General features: G+C 36.9%; 1 protein-coding gene across 1 annotated transcript in view; it reads left to right on the top strand.

Annotated features, from left to right (window-relative positions):
- The window catches only part of LOC134797772 (mitochondrial coenzyme A diphosphatase NUDT8), a 290,972-nt gene extending 271,201 nt beyond the window's left edge, over positions 1-19,771 (top strand). The window contains exon 2 of the mRNA XM_063770136.1: positions 19,762-19,771. The gene's annotated coding sequence lies outside the window, so the exon portion shown is untranslated. The remainder of the gene's footprint in view (positions 1-19,761) is intronic.
- The last annotated feature ends 252 nt before the right edge of the window (positions 19,772-20,023 follow it).

The following is a 20,023-nucleotide window of genomic DNA, read 5'->3' as shown; positions in this document are numbered from 1 at the left end:
ACTTTTGAGATGTCGAGCAATCATCGACTAAACGTGAGTGACCCGGTTTAAGATACATATTTAATACTGACAGATCAGTATCATATCGGAAACAGATCGAATAACTAAAACTCGAAGTGGCCTAATAGGCGCTATATGACCCATATTTAACAGGGTAAAAATAATTTAATCTGTTATTCAAATATAACCTTTATTCCATAGATACAGGGTCTATGTAATCCTTAAGGGTATTCTGGTTTATTGCACAATAGCTGCAGGTGTTTGCATAAAAAAGGAAAGGATTCGCCGCAGGCGCAGGTGCGGGATCAAACGGAATATTCCCGACACTTACAGAGCGCGGGCGCGGGCGCTTCGAATCGAACCAGGGATGATGCGGTTGCAGATTTTTTGACATCCGCGGATGCGGATGCGGATGCGGATGCGGATGCGGATGCGGATGCGGATGCGGATGCGGATGCGGATGCGGATATTTAAAGCCTCACATCCGCGGACGCGGATGCGGATGTCAAGATTTGGTACTTAAAAAACGTCAAATATTACATTTTTTGCATTTTTTATTTAAAAATCAAAACGTTTAGTATTTGAGCAAGAATATAGGTGCGTTTTATTTAATAAACAGTAACTTGGCCGACTTTTCGGGATCTAGACGATTTCGTTATATACAGGGTGAAATTTAAATCACTGGCCATATTCCTTCCAGGCACTAGGTTACACTTAAGGAATCTATTTAGCGAAAAAAAAGAGTACATTTTTTTTTAATTTTCATTTTTCAATTTTTAAATACTTTCCACGAGTCGTGGTCACCCTATTACCACAAATGTAAACAAACCTAATAGTAGGTTTTAACAACAACATCAGCAAAACCCTTATCTGACCTTCACTAAACCTTATAATCGTTGCAATAGGGTCCACCTAGTTAGTGTTGGCGATGGTAGGCAGGTTTATCAATTTCGAGGGTAGTCTAAACCATTCCGCGCTAGCGGTAAACATAACGGTAAGCATAAATGATTAGTCACTCGTCACTCGCCAACCTTAAAATAATAATCGCGCGCGTACTAAGGTTTAAAAAAATGTTTTCGAACCGGGAATATTAGGAAATGGTACGGTGTTATTTATTAAGTGGTGAGTGTTTACGTGGTGCACAAAGATTATACGAAATGGAAGCAGACTTCGCAGACAAGGATTGAATCCAAGAGTACCATCTCGTGGGACTTTCGTTAATTGCGTCGACTTTTAATCAAATGTAAGTACATAAGATGATTCAATTTTTTAAATACGCTTGAATGCATAGATTCCTGACCTAGTTTTTACTCATTGTTTTTAAGCCACGGACGTTTTGTTAATAATCATTAGTCAGAAATAATATTTTAGATTAAAAATGGGTTGCCTTTGCATTTTGACGGCTCTAAGCCCGTTAAAGTATGAAGGAAAAATTAGCAACTTATGTATGTAAGCCTCTTATCTCGCTGCAATAGGGTTCATAATTGGTGACGCTATTGCAAACAGCGGGAGGGGCGGGGTGTCAATGACCTTAACTGATAAGAGAGAAGCGGGTGTAGTGGGTAGTTGTCGGTTCACCATAACGTACGAGGTTTTTAGGACAACTTGATGATTAGTTATTTCGAAAAAAATGTACTGAGCGGTATTAAAAGAAAAAACACGTGTTTAATATTTTTTCGAGTTCTTTCGGGTGTTTCAATTTGGCCAGTGAATTAAATTTCACCCTGTATAATGACGAAATTACCTAGCACTTACGCCGCCGGCGCCGCCGCTAATACGTTCCTGCTACCGACTTGGTCGACATCCGCATCATGCGGATGCTCCGCATCGATTTTATGCGGATGCGGATGCAGATGCGGATGTTGAAAATAATGCGGATTTTCCGCGGATGCGGATGCGGATGCGAATATTCGCAACATCCCTTTCGAACTAGGAAATGCTGCCGGTACCTACTGAGTTTGTATGGCGAGTGTGACGTCTAGGTTCTGTTGTATTACAAGGTGATAAATAAAACTCAGTTGGTCAGTCAGGTGTGCTCCGCGACCCGCCTGTACGCCATGACAGTTGACAACAGAATGTCGACTTGCAGGTAGTTCGCATTGCACTTTTATTGTATAAACGTCACATCTCTTCCTTTTTATAATGATTTATTTATTTTATTTTATGCGTTAGCCATGCAACAATAGTTCAGTCATCTCACATCTGTTTATCTTATAACTGCTAGGTTAATTTAGATTCTAATTCCGACATACTACCACCGGTTCGGAAAACAGCGTTAGCCTCAGACCCGAGAAGAACCGGCGGAAGAAACTCGGCGAGGTGTGGGCATATTCATTTCTCAACAGTTCAACAATAAACATTTTTTAACAATATAACCTTGGAATATTTACACTATTCCTAGTATCTCTCTCAGTTGCTTAGCGGTCAGCTGGAAGAGATCCTTTAAAGGGATGAGTTTGCCTTTGTACACATTTATTCTATTCTCTTATTGTTATGTACTTGTTTAGCGTAATAAAGTGTTTTAATACAATTATGGTTTTACTTTTACAATATCAGTCACTCTCCTTCTCCTTTTTTCAGTTTTGAATTTTGAGTCTGCTTTCTTTTATTCAAATTGATAATAACTCGAGGTTTAAATATCTTACGAGTTTAACCTTAATTGATACATATTTTCTTTGGATGCTTACACTTTTCTAGGTATTTTCATTAGCGTTCAAGCTATATACACGTTTCACACAATTAATACCTATTTCGTGATTTTCCAATAAAATTGTAACATACAGGTCGCTTTCCAATAACATCTCGTACATGTAGGTACATTATTTATTGGCAACAACTGATTTCCTCAGTTTTACTTGGCTGTTTGATAGGTAATATAGTATAATATATAGATATAATGCAATTTATAATATACGTAAATGGTCCAATGTTAAGTAAGGTAAAAAGTCATACCAGATATCACAACCTATTTAGTTTTACTTGTGTACTGGTATGTTATTTACGCAAACCATGATCTATACAAATAGATTTCTATTACTTGGGTAAAATGATGTAGGTACCTACATATTTGACCGTTATTATTATAAATTGCATTGGATACATTATTTTATTACCGTTAATAATTATAATACTTCCTGAATACAGTATTGACCTCAATTATATTCAAGTATGGTATATCGACTGTACTGTTAATCTAGCAACTTATTGTTACTTATACAATGAATGATATTATTTATGTTATGAAAACAACTTTAATCCCTGCTTACAATTGGAAGTTGATTTTAGCCTTGACTATAGTCTACAGTAGCCCTTGACTACAATATACACAGCCTTAATTTGACCATGGTTACAGTCACATTAATATTTTTTTTTATAGACATTTTGCTTCCCTTAGGTTCAATTACTTACAGATATATTATAGAGCAAAACTAGCACCTGTGTATGTTCATTTTGATGGTGGCATATATTGTTTAACTCTAATTATGTATATTTTACAAGGAACCAATGGAATTTCATTACCATGAACACGGTTTCACCGAGTACATTGTTCGAAGATTTACTTTATTATTATTCCGTTGCTTTAAGAAAACCCTAGGCCATTTTGGGTTTTAGTTCATACTTGGTACTTAGTACCTGTACGATAATTAAACAACGACTTAAGTAAATAACTCTTTGATAATATATATGTACTCTTGCCAATATAGAGGCTCGATCTGCAACCTCAATTTACAAGGTTTGTTTGATTTTGTTAGTTTCAACCTCAACTAGGCAAACTGCAATTTGGTGCAATCAAGGTCACGTCTGGTCCTTACGTTTTTATACGTACACAGTATAAATTTCCCACTAACGTGCCTTTTTATTACGCTTAATTAAAACGCATCTCTATCTGGGTAACTGTCCGATATTGACGCCATCGCTTGGCCGTCCATTTTACGGATTTGGTTACTATGTTCGTATGTGTATGTTTTCACTATTAGGAACAAGTCATATATAAAGTAGCGCAGTGGGAGTGCAAGGTTTCACGCATCGTCACTGATTGGTTCTTTGTATTTTTTTCAGCATTTACTTTAGATACCTACACAATGTGTGGCATTGTGACGGACCCAGCGTCTATTTATTTACCTTAAATTGACCTTTGACCTGATTGTAAATTTATAGAATTACTATTGTGTTCTTTTGGCACTAAAATTAGTTGATTGGCTTTAGGTAACTTATTTATTTTTAAAATTATTGTGTTCTTTTGGCACTAAAATTAGTTGATTGGCTTTAGGTAATTTATTATTTTTTGGACTTTAATTTAGTCGGCCCGTCGGCTTTTATCGGTACTCATTTAGTCCTAGTGCAGCTTTGCATTTTGAATTGGCCTTTGTAGGCACATTTATCATATGTCGGCACATTTTATCTTTTAGGGGGAAGGCGGCGCCATTATCGCAATCCTGTCTACCTGTTTGTTATGTTTGCCCAAAAACTCTTTCAGTTGCCTCCTAACATTTTATCAAATTTGTTCCCATAATCACTTGTTTATTGTAACTGAAACCCCTAGATTTAATATTTTCCTTTAGATCGGCGGAGGCTCAATTTTTCGCATTGAAATCACATTTAGAATCATTAGGAATAGATTAGATTAGAAATTTCCAAAGTACAATTCTTGTTGCATCAGTCGAAACATGAATCGTTCATACAAACTCTGTTTTTGCGAAAAGTATTCTTATAATTTGTCGACAGCAACTTTAAAAATGTCTATTTCGCTAGCTTCTGAAACGTGCGTACTTGGAAGAGTGCTCGCAGTTAGCAGGCACACGACACTCAGGCCCATTCTAAAGCGGACAATTAAGACATCATTGTAATACTATCCGTAAGTAAGCACGGAACATGTGCGTTAGGTAAGTACCTTCTAACTACCGAGTTTCTGTACTTAAGGAGTTATCGAAGTAACCTAACGTGTAACAAACAGAACAGGTAGACACATATACATAGGATTGGACCCCAAGACATACATTAAAGTTCAACGAGTCTTTGTGACAATAACCTGAGTTTCACTCCTTAACGTTAATTATAGTCACAATTACTAACAATTTAAATTTTATGGAATTTTTCCTGAGCTATATTTATTTTTAATTCTGAAGAACTTATCATTTGCACTACATGGGCCGATATCCCATGCAGCACTCGCGGAGTTTTCACTCCAATGGTATTTCCTTATTCGGACTTAGGTTTCACTCACGGAGTCTTCACTCCAATTGTAGGTATTTATTTATACGGAACTCGTATCTTGCATAAACTATACATTAATACCATTGTCTTTTCAGCCTATGAAACTCGACTTTTCTAGTTTTCATATTTATAGGCAAGGTTGTGTCAATGTCTAGTTAGTTATTTTAAATACACCATAGTCGGCATCAGCAACCCCGCCCCACCACCATAACCGCGGTACTTGCATTTGAAAACTCGTTTAAATAATTAAATAAAGAACTTATTTAAGGAGGACAAGGTAAGCACTTCATGAGTTTCCAAATGTAATCGATCACCGCGCAATCATTGCTGGCGCGGCAGAATTATTAAGCATAGCCATACCTTCCCAAGGCCCACGGTCCTACCAGCTGTAGTAGGTACTTTCTAAGTTCGGTGGAAGAATTTTTTACATTATTCGGAAAATGGTTTTTTTTTATTATAATTATTTTCAACAAAATCTGTTTACTGCACACATGTACGACTCTAGATTCTTCAGACTCTCAAGACTCTTAGACCCTTTAGACTTCTTTAGACTATTTAAACTCTTACAATCTTTAGACTCTAACTTAGATTCTGTAGTCTCCTTAGACTCTTTAGACTATTTAGACTCTTTACTTTTTAGACTATTTAGACTCTTTACTCTTTAATCTCTTGAGACTCTTTAGACTCTTTAGACTTTTTAGACTATTTACACTCTTTAAACTCTTTAGACTCTTTAGACTCTTTAGACTATTTAGACTCTTTAGACTCTAGACTATTTAGACTATTTAGTCTATTTAGGCTCTTTAGACTATTTACTCTTTAGACTCTTTAGACTCTAGACTATTTAGACTATTCAGTCTATTTAGGCTCTTTAGACTATTTAGTCTATTGAGGCTCTTTAGACTATTTACTCTTTAGACTCTTTACTCTTTTAACTCTTTAGACTTTTCAGACTCTTTTCACTCTTTAACTCTTTAAACTCTTAAGACTTTAGGTTCTTTAATCTAACTTATTTTTATTTTTTATTTCCTTATACATATATTATGTGATGTGAAAAGCAGTATGGGTCACATGGTAGCAAAATTATTTTCACTTTGGGCGTTAACACTTGAATCCCTCACTACGCTCAGTATTCCATTTTAATACCTCGCTTCGTTCAGGATTCAATGTTCGCCGTCGCCGTAACCATGACATTTTGCTCCTTAGCGACACAACCTAATGTTTAATTGAAGCAGAGTTGCATCTGTTTTGGTTCATTCCATTTTAAACAAAACAAAATCAACCCTGAATCCTACACTATAGATTCAAATTTCAATAGCAAATTTCAGACTTTTTCCTTGTATGGCTGGGCCCCAGGAGGGTGAGTGCAATATTAACACAACAACATTTACAACCATAAAAGTATTCCATTTTTAGAGAATACTCGTATTAAGCTTAAGCTTTACGACAAATTTCACCGACAGTATCAGTTTGTTTACTTATTTTTCCTTTTGCATTATAGAAACAAGACCCAGATAATATTATGCTGATTTGGTTAAATAATTTAAATGCATATCTAACTAGCACACGTAAGCTAAGTAGCACCATGTTGTATAGCAGATGATCTGTTGATTTTTATTGAGTCTGACGCTAAATAAAGCGTACACTTATTATTTATTTAGGTAGATAACTTCTGGTTAAAAGTGTTAACCCTATTATGTGAACTATTATTAAGCATTTGTCGTTAATTTGATACATTTGTGAGCTAATAATAAACTACAGCGCACCCAGATATTGTTTCAACAACCGTTAACGCAGACAGCACCACGTTGGTATACTTAGTTACCTGTAGTAAATTACCGGTGAACAGACATATTCAGCACTACACAGCAATATGCGCGACAGTTTATTTATTATAAGTATTACTTAATTATAGTTTTACACGCTTCCTTAAATACACAGTCGCTATAAAAGTTTTATTTCTATTTTATAATAACTTATTTTACTGTATTTGGCTTAATTTCTGTTCACCGACCCGTTTCTTGGAAAGGTAAAAGCATTAAATAGTATTTAAACTGAATAAGACGTTGAAATGTGCCCTATAGTAATAATATTAGCGTAAAAATAGTTCTTTTCTTGATCAAAATATAGTTTAAATACCAGAAGTGTACCTTATAAAGATGTTTATGTGCTCAGAGCTATAAATTAAATCCACAATGGGTCCATCATACCTGTGCTATTTGGGTCATTCGTCTCCCTCCCTTTTATTGAAAAAATAATTTCAAACTGATAACTTTTTGTCGGTTATTTAGCAACTACATCGATTTTTTTGTTTTTTCTTACGTTCTTTATCCTCGTCGCCATTGTGACGTCTAGGTTCTGTTGTATTACAAGGTGATAAATAAAACTCAGTTGGTCAGTCAGGTGTGCTCCGCGACCCGCCTGTACGCCATGACAGTTGACAACAGAATGTCGACTTGCAGGTAGTTCGCATTGCACTTTTATTGTATAAACGTCACAGCGAGAACCGGGAATTCCCGGTTCCGGTACTGTATTTGTATAGAAAACCTGTACCGGGAGCACATCCTACTTCGAACGCTTTATGGACTCGCCCAGCGGTCGGCAACCTTTTAGCAGCCAAGTTGACGCGGGCCGTACTTTGTTAATATTTATGACTATCAGACATTGTCGTTTGTCATTATTACATACAAAGTAGCCAGAGAGGCTCGCGGGCCGCCTGTTGCCGACCGCTGGACTAGCCACACTCTGCACAATACTTAGCTGCAGTGTGGCGTCAGAGAGCTTATAGGGACCGTGCGCGAGGGTCTGCCATCTTGTGGCCTGAATCGGAAACATAGTATGTGCACATGTAGGTACATTGCCAAAGCAAGTGCTACCATCTACCGTTCTCGTTGGTACGTTTCCTTGTGCATAGTAGGTTCTGCCATCTTGTGGGCTACATCGGAAGCATAAACGACACATTTACGCCTCGCGCCAAAAATCTGACGGCTCCTATGCTGCCCCCTATAGTCCATGCACAGGGCCTATACTGGTTACATTCATAGTCTAATAAAACATGGTCTTCCATTCCCAGAGTGACACGGGGCTACGTCACAACAACATGGCCGCTATATATAGCGCTATCGCATATTATCATATAGCGCTGTCGCATGATGACGTAAGCCCATGTCAGTTAGGTGACCTAGAAAAGACGGGAATGGAGTACCAGGCGGAGTATATTATTATACCATGGTTACATTGAGCGTTTACCTCGCTTACTCTTTGTGGGCGATTGGATGGATTAACATCCCAGGGTGGGATTACATCGGCAAAAAAGTCGGACCTTAAATATAAAAAGATAGAGTTTCTTTTCGCTTGGCCTGTATGAGTTGGGGCTTATGTTACACTGTTACAGTATTAATAATCCATTTTGAATGTGTATGGCGAGTGTGACACCTAATTGATACGATAGTTGATATTCGATATTTTTCAGCTTGTCTTTATTATGGCAAAAAAAGGGGTAATTTCTAATTTCAATGCGAAGAAATATCTTGAGAGATCGAATATTAAAGCCAGCTGTTTTTTTTAATTAAAATTAAGATACCAAAATAAAAACACATTTCTTTATAAAGGTGTTATTTTATTACTGTTATTACGAGTAGGTACACTTTAGGATGGAATGTTAAATAATGCAAAAATTCTACCACCTGACTTGTATTACAAATATTTCATGCATATTTTATGCTTGTCTATGAAATGTTTAAACAACAACAAAAACTATACTCTGGCACACCCAGTTTGTCAGTAGAAAGCAAAAGAGTATAAGTATGAAATTTAAATGAAACACTGCACTCTTTTTTTTGGGCAGTCGTGTAAAAAGAAGCATAAACTATGAATTTTAATGTAATAATGGCCTCACGCAACATTCTGGGAATATATCGCTTCCCCTTGGATAGTGAGATTAAGAAATACCGATGAGATTTAAATGCTTGAAGACTCATTTATCTTAAAAAAATCTAAATGAAGTCTAAAACCTCGATCAATGGGAATATAAAGTGAAAAAATGAACCCACCTGTATCCTACCTTACAACTAAAATGTACAGTCATGCTTATATTTTTTATAAAATTTGCAGCTAAAAGCTAAAACCATTGGGCCGCGCACCCAAATCACGTAAAACATAAAAAAGTGGTAGCACCGTTAATTGCCAGCGTCGCCCTCATTACGGCCCAGGATTCCAATTTTATAAACAATATATGCAATTTAATTCATTCTGTCCCTCTCGCACTACATACAAAACGCATTAGAATGAGTGAGAAAACAAGTTTAAAATTTCAAATTTAGTTTTAAAAAGAACACGCCCCAATCCGTCCCTGCCTATAGAATGCACATCTGGGAGCAATGATGGATGTAACAATTCGAAACGTCGCAAGCGACGCATTTGCCCAATTGAATTCGACCTTAAAGTTATGGTCATAAGGTTAATTTCTGATTGTAGACTATTTAGACACCCATGACTGCGAACACCTGTTTCAACCACAGCGTTTATTTTATACAAGAGGCAACCTATTTTGAGACTTATATGGTTAGAATAAGGTTTGTTTTTAATTGTTTTGTTAAATCTGGCTGCATTCTTGTTTGTTAGGGATGTTCGCATAAATTATCGATGTTTCGCTTCAAGGCAACGTGTAGGGGATAAGTCTGTCTCGCTCCAAAACACTTGTTTTTGCCCCTTTGGCGGCCAAGATTTTCGCGTCTGCGAATTTATAGGGACAATAAATAAAACAATTCGGATACTTATCTATTATAATAAAGAAACCTGATTGTAATTATTTTATTTCAAAATTTGGAATGTGCTAGTACATAATTGATAACTGATTAGTTCAATTTGTCTAGAAAATCAGTAAGTTCATTTGCCGAGTCAAATACCATTTGATCGACGCCAGGTTATATGACGCATAACACAAATGCAACTTAAACCATACTTGGAAATACTGACATTATTTCAACGCGACAAGGTTCTAATTCCCTTGGCGTCGCGAAGGTAGTAAGAACTTTGTCGTATTGAGTTGTGGTAGTCCATAATACACGAGCCGACGGCGGCTAGCCGGCGCCAACCGAGGCGCCTTCTATCCTGCCAGACATAATTTCTATAAAACAATGAAAAATCTACCTTATCTTATAACAGTAGGGTTCATTTTTGATTGTCTTAATATATATCAGCTGAGAATCCAAAGAGAGGTAGTTTACATTCGAATAAGAACTTTAGATAGATTGAATTAAGGTTGAAATTAAGTTGTGAGTTATAAATTGTATTGAATTTGTTCCTTGATTTGGAATTCCGAGCAACGAGTAAAGAAAGCTACGCTTTAGGAAGTGTTTTATCTGTCTTGGGTTATTAATTTAATCCTTATGTAATAAGCCGACGATGTTATAAAATATCTAGCTGGATTTCGAAATAAAAATTAGGTGAGTGGAGTAGGTTCATACATTCCGGCTGATATGATGCTGCTGATTTCTATGCAGTGGCGGATTTGCAGTCTTTGCCGCCCTAGGCCCCAGGCCCTGTAGCCGCCCCTTTCTCAACACCCATCATATTGACTACATTTTGAGTTATTTCTTGTTATCATCACTATCATCAGCGAATTTTTTGTCACAATTTGCCGCCCCCAAAAAACTTGCCGCCCTAGGCCCGGGCCTACTTGGCCTTAGGGCAAATCCGCCACTGTTTCTATGGGACAGCCAAATTTTTTTAACAATAAGACTTAAATAGAATTGTTTCTTTTTTACTATGAAGTGGCCAAGATTAATAGTCATTTGTTTTACAAAAGGGGCAAAATTTTTGTTTAACCGCTCGTGCTAATATCGATACCCCCGCAACACCCGATACCGATACCCGAGCAAGCGAAAGATTCCAAAATTGAATTTTTCGAACCACTCGCTATGCTCGTGGTTCGAAAAATTTAAACTTAGCGTTGCGAGGGTTTGAAACCGCGCGAGTGTTAAACAAAAATTAACAAAATTTGCCCCTGAGTGAAACATTTTTCACCACACCAACCCGAGGAAAATATTAACTGTAAGATATCAAACAAAATGAAACCAAATTAAATCCAAATGAATGTTATTAAATATTTATAACTCAAAATCATCATTTAAAAGTCAATTCTACCAGCAAATATAAGAAAACAACTCAAAATTTGCATTTGATTACTTTTGCCTCACATGTGAAAAATTGCAACTCTGCTGTCAGTTTTTGAACAATCAAGAGAGCATTTTTACCAGTAGGTGTGGTGAAAATAAATAATTAAATAAATTATGAAGTACCTAGTCATCGGCAGTCGAATCCAGAGCGCCATATATCTAGTGTCATATATGATTTATATGAATGCCGTCAGACGGCGGTTATATTTGGCGCCGCGACCCAGGTGGCCGGAGACGTGATTCGAGATATCGATTGGAGTTTGTAAGTGTTGATTTACAGGCCAATTCGAAACATCGGAATGACATTTAATTGAATCATATTATTTAGTTATCGTGTACTTGTAACCTCTGGTGTTGCAGTTGTAGCTTGTTTCCACTGTAACCTCTGGTATAGCAGAAGTCCATGGGCGGCGGTAACAGCTTACACTTTTGTCTTTTATTTAGGTACCTATATATTACTAGAATACAAGTTTAACGTCGTTCAAAAGATGGTAACTAATTGCTCAAGCATATATGTAGCATGACGTACCTAATTAATAGAAAACAAATGTACTTATACTTACTCAGAGTTTGATAGCACACGCAGTGCAAGTGTTATTTTTTTTAAACGTCAAACTTCTACGAAATTATGACGTATAAATAACACTTACACAAATCGTTGCAGACTTTTCTTAGTCTAACTATAATTATGGTTCGTAAAAAAATGCGGATATTTTTTTCTCATTGGAAATGCAGTTTTTATCAGCGTCTGCCGAATCCAGAATCTTGTTGGTTCCACTCGGAGACAAAAATTTACAAGAAAACAAACTACGCAAAGGACGGGTGGGTCTCTGCATGTTAATCGCTATGAGCTATGAGAATTCCATTAGACCACACTAGGCGACGAATGAAACAAAATCACCTCAACGTTAAAACCATGACACAATTATTATAACCTGACCAGTAATATAATATATGATCATTGTCGAGAGGGCGCTATTTTTTTTGGGAAACAAACAGCTTTTAATTTTACACAATATGAATTAATATTAATAAAACACAAGCCAAAACAGTTTCCAATGGTAAATTAAAACATAAATGCTCAAAGGGAATTGCTTATTGAAATACAAAGAATACTTATAAAAAGTATTATCTAAAGCAATCAACATATTTAATTACACAAACGGGTCTACCGCGATATAATTTCATTGTTTTTACCTTTAATTCCGACGTTTCAGCTGAGTTGCACCAGCTGTGGTCACGGAAAGACCACAATAAACCACAATAGACCACAGTGTGGTGTGTAATTAAATATGTGTACAAAACGCGAGAGTTTAAAGTGTTATAAAGCAATCAAGTAAAGTTATTGAACTGGTGTTTTAACTGACAGTTGCTAATTAAAACGAGAAAAAATATCATCATCTTCCTTGCGTTATCCCGGCATTCTGCCACGGCTCGTGGGGTCTGCTTGAGGGTGACAGTTCAGTACCTATAGTCATGGTATAATAATATACTCCGCCTGGTACTCCATTCCCGTCTTTTCTAGGTCACCTAACTGACACGGGCTTACGTCATCATGCGACAGCGCTATATGATAATATGCGATAGCGCTATATATAGCGGCCATGTTGTTGTGACGTAGCCCCGTGTCACTCTGGGAATGGAAGACCATGTTTTATTAGACTATGCCTATAGTATGAAAAAATTAGTTCCAGCGAAATTCCGCAACATGGCGCGTGATCATATATTGGTCAGGCTTTTATTACCATTCGAATGCAATATCAAAACGCAACGGCGCTAATTATTAAATGTCACTCCACGTCACACAAAGTTATAACAGACCTTTGCAAACAGAGATGCATGTTCACCAACATATCCTCTACTAGGAAGTCTAGGAACATGACATAATGGACCATTATAACATGGACAACAACTTAATATTTTTGAATGAATGGCCATGCCATGTCAAAATCAAGACATGATCCCATGCTTGATTATAAATTTCCATTTCGAAAATGGAAATTTTCTAATTTCTTGTGCAATTGCCAGAAATTTACGATAACTTGCAACTTTCCGCTATTTCCATGCACATGTAAGTGTCATGGGCAAAGGGCAAGGAGGGTCACCTTCCCCCTCTAGAGAACAAAACTTCTATCTAAATGTAAGCGTTACGTCTCATTTTGTATGGGATTTTGAGTATCCAAAACGGCCTCACTTGACGCGCTGTTCAAAATCCCATACAAAATTAACGCAAACGCGCACCTCACGTCACGCTATCGAATGAAATTTACACTAGTGCCCTTACAAAAGCTTGTAACTTGTAATACAAGTGGAAGTCCCTTTCGAACAAAAGCTGTCAAAAAGGGACTTCCACTTGTATTACAAGTTACATGCTTTTGATAAACGGGTCCTAGGGGTTCCGGAGGCCAAGTGACACTGGACATACGTTAGTTGTTTTTCGAATGAAGGGGGTACAAAAACGCGTTAAATGCGAAGCGATGAAATTCACGCCGATTCCTGTGAGGTGGTGGGTAGGTGTCAAAAGCTTTACCTGAATGCTTGACGCCTACACTACGCGAAAGGGTGTAACTAAAATTAACACATATTAGGGGATAGGGGTATGTTATTGAGCGTATGTAAGTAGGTTTTTCAATTTTTTTTTTTTTTAGAAAACAAACAGCCTTTTACAAATAAGTCTTACAAAAATTATTAAAAATAGGCCTAAAGTTTCATATATTACTAGGTTGACTATTACAATAAAGGTAGTAGGTTACTTAATTATAAATTACCCGAAGGTATAGTTGTGAATACTACACGCAAATAAAATAAGAAAACAATGCAAAATATAACTAAAAATATTATGTAAACCTGTGTTGTGTACAATAAAGTGATTACTACTACTACTACTATAACTAAAAACAAATTTTTCAATTACTAGATTTTACATTTTTTGGTACGTTTCAACATAATTGAGACTATGGAACAATCTCGAGTTAAAAGTCAAATTATTTATATTAATGAAGATTTCAAATACCTATTTACCTTTTAGATGATCAAAAAGATAAAGATAAGATAAGATAGATAAGATGTTAATGTAAAATATACGAGTACATAGGTACGAATCAGACTCGCGTAGTCCCGTTAAACTTCTCATCAGAATAAATTCTTAAAAATAAAGTAAACAAATAAACATAACGACGATAAAATCCATTGAAAGAGTTTTGTTCATTTTGAATCTTAGTCAAAAATTAAGGTGGTGGTACTAGTCAGTAGGGTTGCCATAAGTGTGGGGACTCAGACCGGGACATTTAAAGAAAACCGGCCAAGTGCGAGTCGGTCGACATGCTAATGCCCAATAGATGACACCCTGCTGTCACTATTGACAATGACTTAAGTTTCAAGATGACATGTACTGGGACCGCGTTGAGCACCAGTACCACCACCATATTCTCATTTTCCTAAATCGTAAGTTATACTCTTTCGCCGGTACCGTGAGATCATGCTGTTTGCTCTGGAGTTATCCCATCACACCCCACGGTCGCTACTCAAACTGTTGTGTCAACAACGTGAAAATTTGGACACGTTCCGAGCATCGCCGCGGGCTTAACAAAAAACAAGGGATATGTGTTGAACACAGTCATATTTGAGTAAAGGTCGTATAATGTGCAAGGGTGGAAGTTTGTATGGAGAATAAATAAAAAGCAGATTTGATTTAAAGAGAGAAGGGAAGGGAAGTGGAAGTGGAAGTTGAACTTCTTCAACTTCAACTTCTTGTAAGTAGTTTCTATAAGCACAGAATAAATAATAGTACTAGGTACAGAAGACTCACTCTCTAACAAAACGCGTCTGTTACGATCAGCACATCAGATATGGCCGCTAGGTGGCGACAGCGCCACGCGCGGCTTATGGCAAGCCCCAAAATTGGGGCCGAACGGATGTACTTTTACCTACCTGTAGCAAAGCGACGAAATCGCGGAGTGAGCCACGCCTGCTATAAGCCCATAACTTCTGCAATATGAAGTAAGGAACTTAATTCAAGGCAAATGTTAATATATATTTCCTTTTTTATTGTGGGACGTACCATATTATTACAATCTATAAATTGTAAATACAGATATGTCAATCACAATGAAAAAAAAGGCACTGAAACGCAATGAAAAAACGAGAGGAAATGGTAACGCATTGGACCGGCAATCCAATGATGTGGGTTCGAGTCCCACGTTGCCCAGAGTTGATCTTCGTTGATTATTTCTGTATTTACAATTTATAGGTTAATTCAAGGCATTATAAATCGCCCCTGAACAGTACCTACTACCGGGGGCGAGCAATCGATAAAATATAATGTATTATTTTGGTAAGTTAATTTTATAGTAGGGGAGCCCACGATGCTAAATCGGGATTTACTCGAGCGTCATACAGACCTATTGGAATCGAAATATTAGATGACAAGAAGAAAAAAAGTTATATAAAGTTTTTTTTCCAGCGAGATGGAAAACGTCTACAATTTTTTTTAAATTTCGGGAGGTTGGTGGAGGGTTAAAAAATCGTTAAGCGGTTTGTGGGTTTGGTCGTTTTTGTCCACTTTAATGCTATATTTTTTCTATAACTTAATATAACACTTATTTGTAGGCATTTTCTTAATCTGACGAACACAAGTTTGACGCCTAATTTTTACATTGTAACCGTCAGATTAAGGAAATACGTGCAAATAATTATCAGATTTAGTAATAGCACAATTATTGCGTTAATCTGGACTAATATGACCATATCCACAATCTGCTTAACAATTTGTTGAACCCCCCACCAACCCCCCACCAACCAAGGGCTCAACATAGATGGCTAAAAGGGGTAAAGGTAGACTACACGGGGTAGCAAGATATCATTCATATCTTAATTTGACGCGCTCGAGTAAACACAAAAATCCCCTCTTGGGCTCCCCTACCATTAGACCCATAGTTGGGAGCTTTTCTAGTAGCCTAAACATTTTAATAGTGTCATATTGGAACTCATTTTGGGATTTTGAACAGCGCGCCAAGCGGGACGTTTTGGAAACTCAAAATCCGTTACAAAATGAGACTTACGCAAATGCGTACGTCATGTCACGCTATCGAATGAAATTTACACTACTACTGGCTGGTGCAACAACGCAGTTCGCAAGCCCCATGTCCGTATCTTTAGGTATTTAAAAAAGAGTAAACTAAATCTACCCTTAAATGGCTCCCTCTTAAGCCAGTTGCGGGTAGAGGAAAAATTAAAACATTAAAACATGAAAACAACAAATAATGTTGGTTAAAGTCAGGTCGTTCAGTGACAGATCCAGGTGGTTTTGTATTTGGTTGGTTAATCAATAAATTTTATAACTACCCGAAAATGTACAAATTATTTGTTTACTTTTATTTAAGTACCTACCTAAATATACAGAGTTGAAACTACAAAATATTTTGTTACTGTTATGCAAACATTTCTTTCAGAGTAAGTAGCACCTGTAAAACTGTTTTTCAAACCATTGATAGTAGATGTATTCGTAAATCCCATGATCTTGAGGACGGGCCACGAAAAAAAGTTATTTATAATTACCTAAAAAGATATCACGGCTAACCACAGGTCATCCGCGCCAATCGTGTTGATGTTTTTTCAGCGCCACAGGCCGTTGGAGGCTAATTCTAATTTAAGAATTTATTATTATTTTGAACTTGTTATGATACGACTCTCACGCGCGTCAATCAGTGCGAGCGAAATAGCTAATGACTGAATTATCACATGCACGCAGATAAATCTTGGCGAGAAATAATTAAGATTAACACCCTAACAAATTGTTAACTGACAATCGGGCTCAAGTCGCTGTCGGCCTCTTTATCGTGGCCCGTGGCCTCCAGATTCGGCGGCCGATACCAGATCCTGTTCGGCCTCTTTTTGCTTTTCCTATCGCTGTGGTCCCCGCCGCGCGCACAAGTGATAAGGCATTTCGTACGTAATCATTGATGCGCGTTGAGATGCATAATATGACAACCATAACTCAGAATAGGGCTCAAGTCGCTGTCGGCCTTTTATCGTGGCGTCCAGATTCGGCGGCCGATATCAGATCCTGTTCGGGCGCTAAATCCTATTCCTCTCGCTGATTAGTCCTCGTACACGCACGTGACAAGGCATTTCGCTGGCACTGTTTGTTGTTGTTTGGTGTTGTCATAACAAGATCAAAACCATAATAAATCGTTACATCAGGATCGGCTCTCGGTCGCTGTCGGCCTCTTTACCGTGGCGTCCAGATTCGGCGGCCGATACCAGATCCTGTTCGGTCGCTTTTTGCTTTTCGCGGATTCTGGGAACCTGTCTGCAGTTCACTGGTTTCGTCTTGAACTTTTATGGAGACTTACATAATAAAGCCGGAAATTTTTACACGTTTAAAATAAACTGCTAAAACGGGATGGCTTCAACAAGGTATTTACTAAATATGTACGAAATATTTTTAATTAAAACACAAAAAAAATTGAGTTGCACAGGAGAATGCTGTTTTGCTGTGTAACTCGTTTTTTTTGCTTTATTAGTTTTTAGGTTAGGTTAGATTAGTATTTTTTGCGGATAGTCTGAATAGTGTTCAAACAGTTCTATATATATTCAAAATGAATACCTAATATTTTATTAAATATTTTTGGTCTAAGAATGATATATCAGATTTTTCTAAAACACACTTTTTCTAAAATATCGTACACGTGAAAAAACCGCTTTCCCCGTGTATTTAACATATAAATATTCTCGACACAAAGAGTAATAATAGGATTTTGATAATTCGTTTGACTTATAAGTTATCATCAGTTGATAAAAACCGGTTTAAATGTTATCGGTTAAACTTAATCAATTGGAAAATGGCCAATACATTTTTACCAGAAATATTTCGTTTACATTGTATTATATATTGCAGATTGATTAATATTATTTTCACCTCAGCAGCTCGAACAAGGGTACTTTGCTTCTTAAAAACAGTGAGCAAAATGCGATTTTGCTCACTGAGTCATTTTGTCTCACTCAGTGAGCAAAATCGCATTTTGCTCACTGATTGTGGGTCACTCAGTGAGCAAAATGCGATTTTGCTCACTGAGTGAGACAAAATGACATTCAAGTGACCTTTATGGTCATTTCAACATGCGGGGTCTAATACAAGTTCGATATACTTGGGTTCTATTATCTCTGTCCCTCTAGGTATGTTCTCACTGCTTAGGGTGAAAAATTTTGTGTATTACACGAGATCAAAGTTATTTACATCTCGTGCGCTTTTGAATCCCTTACTACGCTCAAGATTCTAAATTAGATTCACTCGCTACGCTCGTGAATCTATTATAGAATCTTTCGCTTGCACGGGACTCAAAATAAGCACTCGAAGAAATATCAAACTTTGATCTCTTGTTGTACAAATAACTATTTCTTCCTCATACAATTTTTTTTTAATCAGAACAAGAATTAAAATAAAAGTGTCCTAAATTGAATAAAAGTCTAATTGACACTTAAAACAGTAGCGCAAAACTGTTACAATTCGCACACATCCATTATTTACGTTCAAATCGCGAATGCACTAGGGATGCGACAACTTGCGTGAGTCACACGCAGAGTCGCGCACACAAGTGCGTGGAAATAGCAACGATAGCGGGGAACAAATGTTCGGGACGTATGTGAGCGGTCAGGGAATGCGACCGGCCCGTGTAGTGATGGGGTATATCGATACTTTTGAAATATATTTTTCATATGGTTTAGTAGAAATAGCAACGATAGGAACAAATGTTCGGGTGTACGTATGTGAGGGGAATGCGACCGGCCCGTGTAGTGATGGGGTATATCGATAGCTTTGATATTTTATGGAACTGAAATACATATATGGTTTAATAGAAATTGCAACGATAGGAAAAACGTTCCGGGTGTACTGTGAGCCGGACAGAATGCGACATTTCGATATTTTAAAATGCATTATTTAAAATTCAAATACGTTCCTGTATATGGCTGATCAAGTAATCATAAGATATATATTTTCGTATATCAATACTATCACCCGTAAGATTTGCATAGTCGAACTACTATGAATGCGCTATATACAACCTAGGGATGATAGCTCATAGTTTAAAAACTCTGTTGAAGCATTTACAAATTAGCAAATGTTATTAGGTAAGTTAGTCATTTTGCATGGATTTAATCGAGTTTAAAAATATATCTAGGTACTAACACAAAGATAAAAGATAAGATAAGATAAAAAAAAAGATTATAATTAATGACCCTACTTTTTATAGGATAACTCATAGCTACAATACTCCTAATGATTTATTTGCTGAATCCCTAATTCTGTGATACTTGATAATACACGATACTCCATCAATATGCCTTAAAATTAAAATTCAAACCTTAGTAATGTCAAAATATTTACCCTTTCATCCCCAAAACGGTCACTTATTTTACTTATTTAAACACAAATAGAGCCTTTAAAAAGCTTTTCCCTCATACGATAAGATTAAAAACAAAGCAACGATTAACCCATAAAGACTTGCCGCTCAGTAAACTAACCGATAGGTAAACCTATCGAGCGAAATACGATAAAATTCCAATCATATCAATGTGAGCGCATCTCTATAAGGGCGAGAGCAGCCTGGCGCCGGGCTTTTTTACCCCGA

The sequence above is a fragment of the Cydia splendana genome, chromosome 15 (genome assembly GCF_910591565.1).
Source record: "Cydia splendana chromosome 15, ilCydSple1.2, whole genome shotgun sequence".
NCBI classification, from domain to species: Eukaryota; Metazoa; Arthropoda; class Insecta; order Lepidoptera; family Tortricidae; genus Cydia; species Cydia splendana.
This window is presented reverse-complemented; position numbering and strand designations above follow the sequence as displayed.